Source organism: Balaenoptera musculus, chromosome 1, assembly GCF_009873245.2.
Source record: "Balaenoptera musculus isolate JJ_BM4_2016_0621 chromosome 1, mBalMus1.pri.v3, whole genome shotgun sequence".
NCBI lineage: Eukaryota > Metazoa > Chordata > Mammalia > Artiodactyla > Balaenopteridae > Balaenoptera > Balaenoptera musculus.
In genome coordinates, this window is record NC_045785.1 from 22,319,576 (window position 1) to 22,332,322 (window position 12,747).

A 12,747-nucleotide genomic window follows, 5' to 3' on the forward strand; every position below is an offset into this window, starting at 1 on the left:
AGCTAGGCAGGAAAGAAGGCACCTGGTAAGAGAGGTGAGAAAGGTAAGAAAGCAGGAATGAGCATGGGCATGTTCAGAGTACAGTGCAGACGCCAAGGGGGAAATAGGAAACCAACAGCTTGGGGCATTTGCCACCTGGTGCTCCTAGCACAGCACTGAAGAAATATCTGAGTCTTTAAAGATTTTTAAGCAGGGCAAAGTCTCACAGCCATGATTTAGGGAGATTAACCTGGGGATCTTGGTGGAATGAAATGAAGGGGAAAGGATGAGGGGTGGGAGCAGAGGCCAGGTGGGTGGTGCTTTAGACCAGAGGGGCAGAAATAAAAGATGGAGAGGAGAGGGAAGAATCAGAAAAGATGTTAAAGTTTGAATCTGTACTTCTCAGAGAACCTTAACCTTGGCTTGAAGGATGAAGGGGGGGGGGGGGTGGGGGGTGGTCTAGATCCAAGGAAAATGAGTTTTATTTGGGGTATTGAGTCTTCTGGGTAGAGCCGTAGGACTAAAACTTGGGGTGGAGGTCAGAACCAGACCAGGTGGGCTGCCCTCTCAGTTAAAAGGTGATGGTTCGGCCCTAAACAAGATTTCTGATCTCCTTCTACCACTTGTATGATGACCCCAGAGAAAACTTGCTTAACCTCTTTGAACCTCATTTTTTTCATTTTCCAACTGTCGAGGGTTTTGTGAGGAACAAATGAAGTAATGGACAGATGTGTTTCTGTAGTTGAAGTAAGAGGTTTTACAAAATACGTGACGATAGTTTTATAATTACATCAAGCCATGTGAATGAGTAAGATCTTGGAGGAAGACAGCAGAGACAGATCAGAGATCCCAGGGTTAAAACTTGGAGGAATTTCACAGTGTAACATCCAAAAGAGGAGTCCGTGATGGAAGCAGAAGTAAACTTGAGGAGGTGAGAAACCTTAAAGATGGGGAGTGCTTTGGGGTGGGCTCTGTGTAGAAGAAACTCAGTTGGTAAACACTCATCAAAAGTGTCTATCTAGAGTTCAGGTATGATAGAATGACCTTCAGAGTCAATCAACATGAAATGGAGAAAATATCCTTCTGCAGAGGCCACTCCTTTGACCTGGGAAACCCCCAGACACAAAAGGCCTGCAAGGTCACCACAGGGAACTTGAAATCCTGAAGAACTGTTTGTATCCCGTCCTGAAGAAGGAGTGTGTTAACAAGACAGCGTAGTCGGCTTGGCGCCTGTTTTCCATCAGTAGCTCCCAACCTCAGTTCACAGCCTCATCTTTCTTATCTGGCCTCCCTCCCCCACTCTTGGTTTCCCCTTCCCCCAAGTCCATTCTCTGCATTCTCCATTTTGTTCTAAAACAAAAATCTGCTCCTGTCACTCACGTGCGTAAATCCGTTCCATAGTTCCCCATTTCCCCAGGGAAGAGGCTGCCTCCTTAGACAAGACCCTGAATCCATGGTCTGTCTCTCCCTCTCCAGTTCCTCTGCATGGCACCCTCTGCCCAAGTCAGACCTTCGCAGTTTCCCACAACCACCACAGGCTCCCATCGCTCCCTGTCAGTGCACGGGATGCTTCTCCTAGGATGCCCTGCCCTCTTAGGCTTAACCTGGAAAGCCTTTGTTAAGCCCCGGCTGAGCCAGGTAACCTTGTGCGTACGGTGGTCACAGCCCTGGGTAGTTGCTGATAGTCCGATTTCTCATCTTTCTCTGATGGAGAGCCTCTTGAGAGCAGGGAGGATCAGAATCTCTTTTGTCCGTACAGTCCCTTCCACACCAGATTCTCCCAAACAAACCTTGATTTCAAGTAGTCTTTCTGGTTGTCAGTCCGCTTGTCCCAATTTGGGGTCTTCAAAATACACACCCACTGTACCCTTGCCAGGGCGGAGAGAGCCTGGTTAGGAGCGCCTTAGCCAGAGCGCGCCACTTGCACTTCCCGGGGCGGCCGCCAGGGGCCGCCGGGCTCTTTGTTTTCTTTTCTGGCCCGGGGTCGGGGCCGGAGGCCTGCAGAGCGCATGCTCTGGGGCAGTTCGCGGCCGGGCCGGGGAGCCGAGGAGTTCCTTGTGGCCGACCTGCAGCGAGGTAGGTTGCGCCCGTCTCGCGCGGAGGGTCGGGGCGGAGGGCGGCGCGCGGGGCGGGCACAGTCTGGGCACCGGCGGTCTGCGGCGGCTCGGGGCCGTTGCCTGCGCGTGCCCGTGTCGCGCGGCGCCAGCCCCACGTGAAGCCGAGTGGCTGAGAGGTGCGGGCGCGCGAGTCTCCGGCCCCGCGGGGCCCCCCGGAGCCTGCCGGGCCCCGCCTCGCCCGAGCGAGGGCCGCGCGGCCCCTCTGCAGCCGCGCCTCGCACGCCTGGCCCGCGCCGCCCGCGGGGGCGGGAGATTCAAACGGCCCGAGCGCGGCCGGCCAGGGTGCGCGCGGCCGCGGTGACCTCGCCGCCAGCGGTGCTCCGACCAGCGCGCCTCCCGAGCAGGGGCGGCAGCCCTGGCGGGGCCGCGTTTCCGGAGCGGGAAAGTGATTAAGTCCAGCACTGGTTTGGAGAATGCGGTTTGCAGAGTGGGGCGGAACCCTGCCCGGCGAGGGTCTGCTTTTAGGAGGGTAGGGTGCTGAGGGTCTACGCAGGGAGCGAAATCTCAGCGTCAACAGGCACCGTCACGACGACTGTTGACCGGTTGGAGAGGTGTGCTGGGAACTCCGCACCAACTCATCTGTCAACACATTATTTACTGGCTGTCTACTCTGTGCCGCGCGTGCAGGGCTGGGGAACATGGTGAAAGGGCCCCGTGTGGCCTTGACGGAGCTCGCGGTCTCCCTGGGGAGGCCCATGTGGGGCCACACTTACGGTCCAGGGCGATCCCCGAAGTGTGCCCGTGGAGCTGGGGCGCTGCTGCTGGCGGATATTAACAGAGGTGCTCCAACCAAGTGTGACTTGGGTGCCCCAGCAGAAGCTGAGTGTACGGAGTGTGGAGGGGAACTCGGAGGTTCACCCAAGCCTGTGCAGGAGGGTTAGGTATGGCTTTCCAGCCGAGGTGACTCTTGGCCCGGGTTTTGAAGGAACAATGGAGTTATCCAGACAGACTGAGGGTGGGCGGGGTTAGGGTGATCCAGGCAGGGAACACAGCACATGCAAAAGCACGAAGGTGTAGGTGAGTGTTGTCATCAGGGGTACCACGGTGTTTGATTGGAGCACAGGGTACAAGGAGGGGAAGAGCAAGATATTCTTGCAGGGGCTGGGTCTCAAAAGGTCTGGAGTGCAAGACCAAGGAACACTGGGTGGGGTGGAGAAGGCAGCGATGGTTTCACCCAAGAAGGGCATCAGAATGGAGTCTGGAAAGGTGAACTAGGAGTTCTCCATGCTCCTGTTGCGAAGACATCCCAAGAGCAGCAATAGTGTTCAGCTCTGCAACTTCCTAGTTGGGTACTCTTGGGCCACCCACCCAATCCCCATGGGCCTTGTTTCCCTTACCTGTAAGGTGAAGATAAGAGGCTTGTGGTGAGGATTACTAATATCCTATTATTTCCATAAAGCTGTGGTTGTAACATCTGGTGGAAGATGTGGCCCCTTTCCCCTGGGAAAAATGAACGCACTTAAGCTGAGGCTCAGCTCCCTACGTAAGTGGGATCCCCCAGTAAGGAGCTCCTGGGTGAAGTCTACCAGCTCTGTGCCTGACACGAGGCAGGAGCTCAGCAAATGTTTGTTGACAGATGAGCCTCTCTCCTCCCTTCCCTCCTGGGGACTTTTTTTTTTTTTTTGAATTTTTGAATTTTATTTTATTTATTTTGTTTTACAGCAGGTTCTTATTAGTTCTCTATTTTATACATATTAGTGTATACATGTCAATCCCAATCTCCCAATTCATCCCCCCCCCACCACTCCTCCCACCACTTTCCCCCCTTGGTGTCCATACGTTTGTTCTCTACATCTGTGTCTCTATTTCTGCCCTGCAAACCGGTTCATCTGTACCATTTTTCTAGGTTCCACATATATGCGTTAATATCCGATACTTGTTTTTCTCTTTCTGCCTTACTTCACTCTATATGGTAGTCTCTAGATCCATCCATGTGTCTACAAATGACCCAATTTCGTTCCTTTTTATGGCTGAGTAATATTCCATTGTGTATATGTACCACATCTTCTTTATCCATTTGTCTGTAGATGGGCATTTAGGTTGCTTCCATAACCTGGCTATTTTAAATAGTGCTGCAGTGAACATTGGGGTGCATGTGTCTTTTTGAATTATGGTTTTCTCTGGGTATATGCCCAGTAGTGGGATTGCTGGGTCATATGGTAATTACATGTTTAGTTTTTTAAGGAACCTCCATTCCATTCTCCATAGTGGCTGTATCAATTTACATTCCCACCAACAGTGCAAGAGGGTTCCCTTTTCTCCACACCCTCTCCAGCATTTGTTGTTTGTAGATTTTCTTATGATGCTCATTTTAACTGGTGTGAGGTGATACCTCATTGTAGTTTTGATTTGCCGTTCTCTAATAATTAGTGATGTTGAGCAGCTTTTCATGTGCTTCTTGGCCATCTGTGTGTCTTCTTTGGAGAAATGTCTATTTAGGTCTTCTGCCCATTTTTTGATTGGGTTGTTTGTTTTTTTAACATTGAGCTGCATGAGCTGTTTATATATTTTGGAGATTAATCCTTTGTCCGTTAATTCGTTTGCAAGTATTTTCTCCCATTCTGAGGGTTGTCTTTTCGTCTTGTTTGTAGTTTGCTTTGCAAAAGCTTTTAAGTTTCATTAGGTCCCATTTGTTTATTTTTGTTTTTATTTCCATAACTCTAGGAGGTGGGTCAAAAAAGATCTTGCTGTGATTTATGTCAAAGAGTGTTCTTCCTATGTTTTCCTCTAAGAGTTTTATAATGTCCAGTCTTACATTTAGGTCTCTAACCCATTTTGAGCTTATTTTTGTGTATGGTGTTAGGGAGTGTTCTAATTTCATTCTTTTACATGTAGCTGTCCAGTTTTCCCAGCACCACTTATTGAAGAGATTGTCTTTTCTCCATTGTATATCCTTGCCTCCTTTGTCATAGATTAATTGACCATAGGTGTGTGGGTTTATCTCTGGGCTTTCTATCCTGTTCCATTGATCTATATTTCTGTTTTTGTGCCAGTACCATATTGTCTTGATTACTGTAGCTTTGTAGTATAGTCTGAAGTCAGGGAGTCTGATTCCTCCAGCTCCGTTTTATTCGCTCAAGACTGCTTGGGTTATTTGGGGTCTTTTGTGTCTCCATACAAATTTTAAGATTTTTTGTTCTAGTTCTGTAAAAAAATGCCACTGGTAATTTGATAGGGATTGCATTGAATCTGTAGATTGCTTTGGGTAGTATAGTCATTTTCACAATATTGATTCTTCCAATCCAAGAACATGGTATATCTCTCCATCTGTTTGTGTCATCTTTGATTTCTTTCATCAGTGTCTTATAGTTTTCTGAGTACAGGTCTTTTACCTCCTTAGGTAGGTTTATTCCTAGGTATTTTATTCTTTTTATTGCAATGGTGAATGGGATTGTTTCCTTAATTTTTCTTTCTGATCTTTCATTCTTAGTGTATAGGAATGCAAGAGATTTCTGTGCATTAATTTTGTATCCTGCAACTTTACCAAATTCATTGATCAGCTCTAGTAGTCTTCTGCTGGCATCTTTAGGATTCTCTATGTATAATATCATGTCATCTGCAAACAGTGACATTTTGACTTCTTCTTTTCCAATTTGTATTCCTTTTATTTCTTTTTCTTCTCTGATTGCCGTGGCTAGGACTTCCAAAACTATGTTGAATAATAGTGGTGAGAGTGGACATCCTTGTCTTGCTCCTGATCTTAGAGGAAATGCTTTCAGTTTTTCACCATTGGGAATGATGTTTGCTGTGGGTTTGTCGTATATGGCCTTTACTATGTTGAGGTAGGTTCCCTCTGTGCCCACTTTCTGGAGAGTTTTTAATCATAAAAGAGTGTTCAATTTTGTCAAAAGCTTTTTCTGCATCTATTGAGATGATTATATGGTTTTTCTTCTTCAACTTGTTAATATGGTGTATCACATTGATTTGTGTATATTGAAGAATCCTTGCATCCCTGGGATAAATCCCACTTGATCTGGTGTGTGATCCTTTTAATGTGTTGTTGGATTCTGTTTGCTAGTATTTTGTTGAGGATTTTTGCATCTATACTCATCAGTGATATTAGTCTATAATTTTCTTTTTTTGTAGTATCTTTGTCTGGTTTTGGTATCAGGGTGATGGTGGCCTCATAGAATGAGTTTGGGAGTGTTCCTTCCTCTGCAATTTTTTGGAAGAGTTTGAGAAGGATGGGTGTTAGCACTTCTCTAAATGTTTGATAGAATTCACCTGTGAAGCCATTTGGTCCTGGGCTTTTGTTTGTTGGAAGATTTTTAATCACAGTTTCAATTTCATTGCTTGTGATTGGTCTGTTCATATTTTCTATTTCTTTCTCGTTCAGTCTTGGAAGGTTATACCTTTCTAAGAATTTGTCCATTTCTTCCAGGTTGTCCATTTTACTGGCATAGAGTTGCTTGTAGTAGTCTCTTAGGATGCTTTGTATTTCTGCGGTGTCTGTTGTAACTTCTCCTTTTTCATTTCTAATTTTATTGATTTGAGTCCTCTCCCTCTTTTTCTTGATGAATCTGACTAAAGGTTTATCAATTTTGTTTTATCTTCTCAAAGAACCAGCCTTTAGTTTTATTCATTTTGCTGTTGTTTTCTTTGTTTCTATTTCATTTATTTCTGCTCTGATCTTTATGATTTCTTTCCTTCTACTAACTTTAGCTTTTGTTTGTTCTTCTTTCTCTAGTTCCTTTAGCTGTAAGGTTAGATTGTTCATTTGAGATTTTTCTTGTTTCTTGAGGTAGGCTTGTGTTGCTATAAACTTCCCTCTTAGAACTGCTTTTGCTGCATCCCATTGGTTTTGGTTCATCGTGTTTTCATTGTCATTTGTCTCTAGGTATTTTTTGATTTCCTCTTTGATTTCTTCAGTGATCTTTTGGTTATTTAGTAACGTATTGTTTAGTCTCCATGTGTTTGTGTTTTTTACATTTTTTTCCCTGTAATTGATTTCTAATCTCATAGCGTTGTGGTCAGAAAAGATGCTTGGTATGATTTCAATTTTCTTAAATGTACCGAGGCTTGATTTGTGATGCAAGATGTGATCTATCCTGAAGAATGTTCCGTGTGCACTTGAGAAGAAAGTGTAATCTGTTTTTGGATGGAATGTCCTATAAATATCAATTAAATCTATCTTGTCTATTGTGTCATTTAAAGCTTGTGTTTCCTTATTAATTTTCTGTTTGGATGATCTGTCCATGGGTGTGAAGTGTTAAAGTCCCCAACTATTATTGTGTTACTGTCGATTTCCTCTTTTATAGCTGTTAGCAGTTGCCTTATGTATTGAGGTGCTCCTATGTTGGGTGCATATATATTTATAATTGTCATATCTTCTTCTTGGATTGATCCCTTGATCATTATGTAGTGTCCTTCCTCGTCTCTTGTAACATGCTTTATTTTAAAGTCTATTTTATGTGATATGAGTATTGCTACTCCAGCTTTGTTTTGATTTCCATTTGCATGGAATATCTTTTTCCATCCCTCCTGGGGACTTTTCTCACAAAGAGATTCTTTAGCCCTTGCGTCTAGTGGGCAAGTGTCTGCCTCCTGACGTTGGGGTGGGTGGGGACAGCTGCTGTGATCAGAGAGGGCTCTGTCTCCCTTTGCAGAGATGAGGTCACAGCAGGTCACAGCAGGAACACCCTGGCCCTGGTAGACTGTCTAGTCTGCTGTGCCTTCATTCACCAAATGAGGAAACTGAGGCCCAGAGAGAAGTGGGGAGGGGGGATGCTCTAGTCATAGTGGGGAGTGGTTGGGAGACCTGGGCTGTCATCCCACCTCTGTGTGGCCTGGGGCACCTTCCCCTGAGCCTCTACTTTCTTATCTGTAAAGCCAGGATGATCACACCTCCAAGGGCAGGTGTGAACATTCTAGGAGAGGCTGGCACACCTTAGGTGCCTATTGGTGGAAGTTGTCTCTGTATCTGACTTATTGGATTGTAACTCACTCTTCTCCCAGACTGTAAACTCCTTGAAGATGGAAGCTGTGTTTGTCTGTTGGGGAGTGCAGGGTAGGGACAAAAGACTACTACTTATTCCCAGCCCAGACACTCAGTGTCTGGCTAAGAAAACACACCCAGAGCAGTGAGAGAGGGAGTCTGTCAAAGGACTGTTGTGTACAGTAGAGGATATGCAGGTGGGTCATGGGTCCAGGGCTCCACCTTTTAGAAGGTGCCCTCTCATCTCCCGCCCTGCCTCGGGGATTGCTCACAGCAGCACCCTGCAGTCCCTAGAGTCCTCTGTTTGAGAGATGAAGACTGTCAGGCTCAAAGGGAGCTCAGGTCTGTTGGACTTGAAAGCCAGTGCTCTCTCCACCACAGCATGGAGTTGTACCCGTCGTCCTTCCATACATCTTTCAGCAGATTTGTCACCCACGTGGCCCATCCTCCCAGGCCCTAGCTGCCTCCGAGCTCCTCTCTGCTCTCACTATCCCGTCCCCCTCAGCAGGCTGCTGCCCTCTGCTCCTTGCCTTTGGCCAAGCTCATAGGGGGTCCTGGGGAGGCCTGTCCAGGCTGCCTCGACCCCTGCCTGGATCATGGCCTGCCTTTAGCCAGCCATTCTTGTTTTGTTCTTGTTTTTAATTATCAGATATATCTGGATTCTATTCCTGGCTGTCCTTTCTGATGGTATGAACTTAAGCAAGTAAATTGACTTCTCCGAGCCTCAGTTCCCTCAACTGTGAAATAGGAGTGACAGTGCCTTCTTCAGCTTGTTGTGAGAAGTTAAAGGTTGTTGGCACATAGAAAGTAGGCATGGCCAGTGTCCCAGAGAGACTCATTTTAAGGAGCAGATTGATATGGTAGATAGACATGTAAATTTAAATAATCATGATCTAAAAGTCTGTCCTAATTTCTCTGCGAGAATGATTCCTTTAGGATTGAGAGAGGGATCAGAGGTGGTTTACCAATGGAGGTGACTTTGAGTAGAACTTCTTCTAGTAGGATAGGGATGGGATGGTATAGAGATGCACATGGTATGGAGAGAATAGTAGGCAGTCTAAGATTGTGTGAGAAGAGAAGGGACAATGTGACAGATAAGGTAGGAGGCCAAAAGTAGTGTTAGTATCAGACCCTGGAGGTCTTTAGTACCAGGCTAAGAAATGTGGGCAGAGGGAGCCACTGAGGAGTCTGAGCAAGGAAGCAGCTTGTTTCAGGTTTGAGGTTTAAAAAGATCATGAATGGCTTGTAGAGTGGGATTGGGATGGGGATGGGCAGTAGGGAGATGAGAGACAAGCTGCTGTCTTTTCTGGGGGAGAGAGTATGAGGGAGAGTTCTCAGACAGGCTGAGGGACTGGGGAGTGTGGGGAGGAAGTAGGTAGGGGCACCAGTTCTGGGGTCTGAGTGACTTGGTACTTGGTACAGATCTTGATTTCCTCGTCCAGTCTTGGGTAAGACACTTTACCTTTTTGAGCCTCAGTTTCCTCGTCTGTAAAGTGGAATCAGTGTGGTTAGCTTGCAGTGAGATGCCCAAGAATATTAGCCCAAAACACAGGTGTAAGGAGATATTGCCTGGGTCTGTTCCAACCCACACTAACACTTTTTTTTTTTGGTTAATGACCCATGACACCAAATACCTCATATAGCCTTTATTTTTTTCCACTCCAGGCCTTGCCCACAGGTCAACCCAACATCAGCACCAATGTGCTGATATATTCTGTTCCCTTTTTTTTCACTTCTGGTTGTAAGTACTTTTCCCTGCTACTACACAGTCTCCCTACCCAGCACAGCTAACTGCTGCAGGTCATTCTGATGAACTGACGGGAAATATGCCCTTGGAGGGACAGGGCCCTGGACACAGTGAACTGGCTGGCAACCTGGCCAGGGGTACAAGAAACAGTGGATACCTGTTACGTCCCACACTCCTTAACCCATCCAGCTCTGCCTACTTAACATCCCTTCTTGGTCCGCTCCCACGCACTTCAGACTTAACAAAAACGCCTGGTGAGGTGGACCTCTCAGTCTCTCCTCTCCTGTTTGTCCCACAGTGTTCTCGGTAACTGGAAGTCGACCATCTACCTAGTCACTTAAGCCAAAGCCTGGGGGTCCTTGTGTTTGGCCAAGTTCATGGGGGATCAGGGAGGCTGGGTTTTTTGTTTGTTTGTTTGTTTGTTTTTTTTTTAATTTATTTATCAGTAATAGTGGCTCACGGGCTTAGTTGCTCCGTGGCATGTGGGATCTTCCCAGACCAGGGCCCGAACCCGTGTCTCCTGCACTGGCAGGCAGATTCTCAACCACTGCGCCACCAGGGAAGCCCGAGGCTGGGTTTTTTAGGATGAAAAAGTCATTCTGGGTTCCTCCCTCACCCTCATTCCCCACATCTAATCTGCCAGCAAAGCAAGCCTGTCTCCTAAATTGATCTGTTTTGTCTACTTTTCTCTCTTGCCTCAGACCAAATCAAGTCACTGACTTCTCTCATTTGGATGCCTGCAATCGCCTCCTCTTCCAAACCATTGCATTTTCTCTACAGTAGCCAGAACAATCGTTAAGAAGACATTTTTCTTAAAACTCTTCTGTTTTCCCTACTAGGCCTTGTATGATCCAGCGCCTGCTCCCCTTGTGCCATGTGATCCACCACTGTCCAACTACAGCCCTGCTGGCCTCCCCAGGTTCCTGAGCACATCACGTGATTTTGTCCGGGTCTTCCCCTGCTAGCTTTCTCTTGCTAGTATTTCAAGTCTTAGCCCAAATGTTACCTATCTGGCCTATATCTCCTCCCCCGTCCCATTTTTTCTCTCTCTTTTTTTTTTTTTTTTACTGTGGTAAAATACACATAACATAAAATTGACCATTTTAACCATTTTTAATTGTATATAGTTCAGTGGCATTAAGTATGTTTACATTGTTCTGCCTTGCCTATCCTTCACACAGCACCATCTGTAATAATACTCTGTGTGTGTGTGTGTGTGTGTCTTTCCCACTAGAATTAAGCTCCACAAGAACAGGGAGAGGGTTAGTTTCCTTTTTCCTTGCTACACCTGGCAGTGGTAATAGGCATTCATGGAATGAATGAGTACATGCTGCCATGTATTGAGTACTTACTGTGTGCTTGGCACTCCAAAGTCCTTTACAAACATTTCATTCAGTCTTTTTTTTTTTTTTTGGCTGTGCTGGGTCTTCATTGCTGGGCGCGGGCTTTCTCTGATTGCGGTGAGCGGGGGTTAGTCTTTGTTGCGGTGCGCGGGCTTTTCATTGCGGTGGCTTCTCTTGTTGCGGAGCATGGGCTCTAAGCACACGGGCTTCAGTAGTTGTTGCACGTGGGCTCAGTAGCTGTGGCTCGCAGGCTTTAGAGCACAGGCTCAGTAGTTGTGGCGCACGGGCTTAGTTGCTCCACGGCATGTGGGATCTTCCCGGACCAGGGATTAAACCCGTGCCCCTGCATTGGCAGGCGGATTCTTAACCACTGCACCACCAGGGAAGTGCTTCATTCAGCCTTGACAGCAGCCCTGGAAGTGGTTATTGCATCCCTTTTTACAGTTGAGGGTACAGCTCAGAGAGGTTAAAGCTGCCAGAGAGGGACTTCCCTGGTGGCGTAGTGGTTAAGAATCTGCCTGCCAATGCAGGGCACATGGGTTCGAACCCTGGTCTGGGAAGATCCCACATGCCGCGGAGCAACTAAGCCCATAGACCACAATTACTGAAGCCTGTGCGCCTAGAGCCCGTGCTCTGCAACAAGAGAAGCCACTGCACTGAGAAGCCCGCGCACCGCAACAAAGAGTAGCCCCCGCTCGCCGCAACTAGAGAAAGCCCGTGCGCAGCAACGAAGACCCAACGCAGACAAAAGTAAATAAATAAAATAAATTAATTAAAAAAAAAAAAAGCTGCCAGAGAGGTCAACCATGGTCACAGAAGCAGGACTGAACAAACCACAGCTCTGGCAGATGAATCCAATTTCCTCTATCCTAAGGAATGTGCATTTCTAGTGTGGGAAAAGGGGTTTCAAAGAGGCTGCTTGGAAGGGAGGAGTTCAACCCTGGGAAAATAGAAGTTGGGTGAAACACAGAAATGCCTCAACAGAGTCAAAACTGGGCCAGTCACAACCTGCAGAGGCTCAACCTACACGGCCTTGGTGGATTGTAGGCATTTGGCTATTTCGCCACCTTCGGTGCTTTGTTCTCTTCCCCCAGGATAGTCAGCAGAAATGGCCTGGAAATTCCAGGCCACTCACCTTGTGTTCATATACCATGGAATGGGGAGCTGGAGAGGCTGAGGCTCTAGGACCCACTGGAAGGAAGGAAGAGAGGGAGGGAAGAAGAATGGGGTGCTGTTTAGGCCCACAGAGGAGCCTGAGAAGGGCACCTGGAGTTCTCTTTCCATTTGTAGCCTTGGGTAGAGTCTCCATCCCTTTTCTGTAGAATGGAGGAGAGGTGGGTTAGATTAGATGAGAGCTGTGCCTGAGCATCACCTGGGACAGACCCTAGATGTTATAACACCAGCATTGATTTATTGAGCACTTAATATGTATTACTTTTACAGTATTAACTCAATTAGTCATACATGTCACAACAGGGTGTGGGTACTATTATTATCCCCATTTTACTGAGGAGGAAACTGAATCATGAAGAGATTAAATAACTTTGCCCAAGGTCAAACAGCTAGAAAGCAGCTGAGTACATATTCTGGCTCCTCTTAACCACTACTTGCTCTACCACTTTTGCA

At 46.8% G+C, this 12,747-nt stretch overlaps 1 protein-coding gene across 10 annotated transcripts in view; it reads left to right on the top strand.

The window, feature by feature from the left end:
• The window catches only part of RCC1 (regulator of chromosome condensation 1), a 31,543-nt gene that overhangs the window by 8,595 nt on the left and 10,201 nt on the right, over positions 1–12,747 (top strand). Inside the window, exon 1 of one of the 10 annotated variants that reach the window (XM_036864029.1) lies at positions 1,964–2,055. The exons of 5 other annotated variants lie outside the window; for them this stretch is intronic. The gene's annotated coding sequence lies outside the window, so the exon portion shown is untranslated. Of the gene's footprint in view, positions 1–1,963; positions 2,056–2,958; positions 2,978–10,676; positions 10,698–12,747 lie in introns of those variants that run through there. 4 more of the 10 variants (XM_036864058.1, XM_036864037.1, XM_036864068.1 and 1 more) reach the window with 4 other exon arrangements.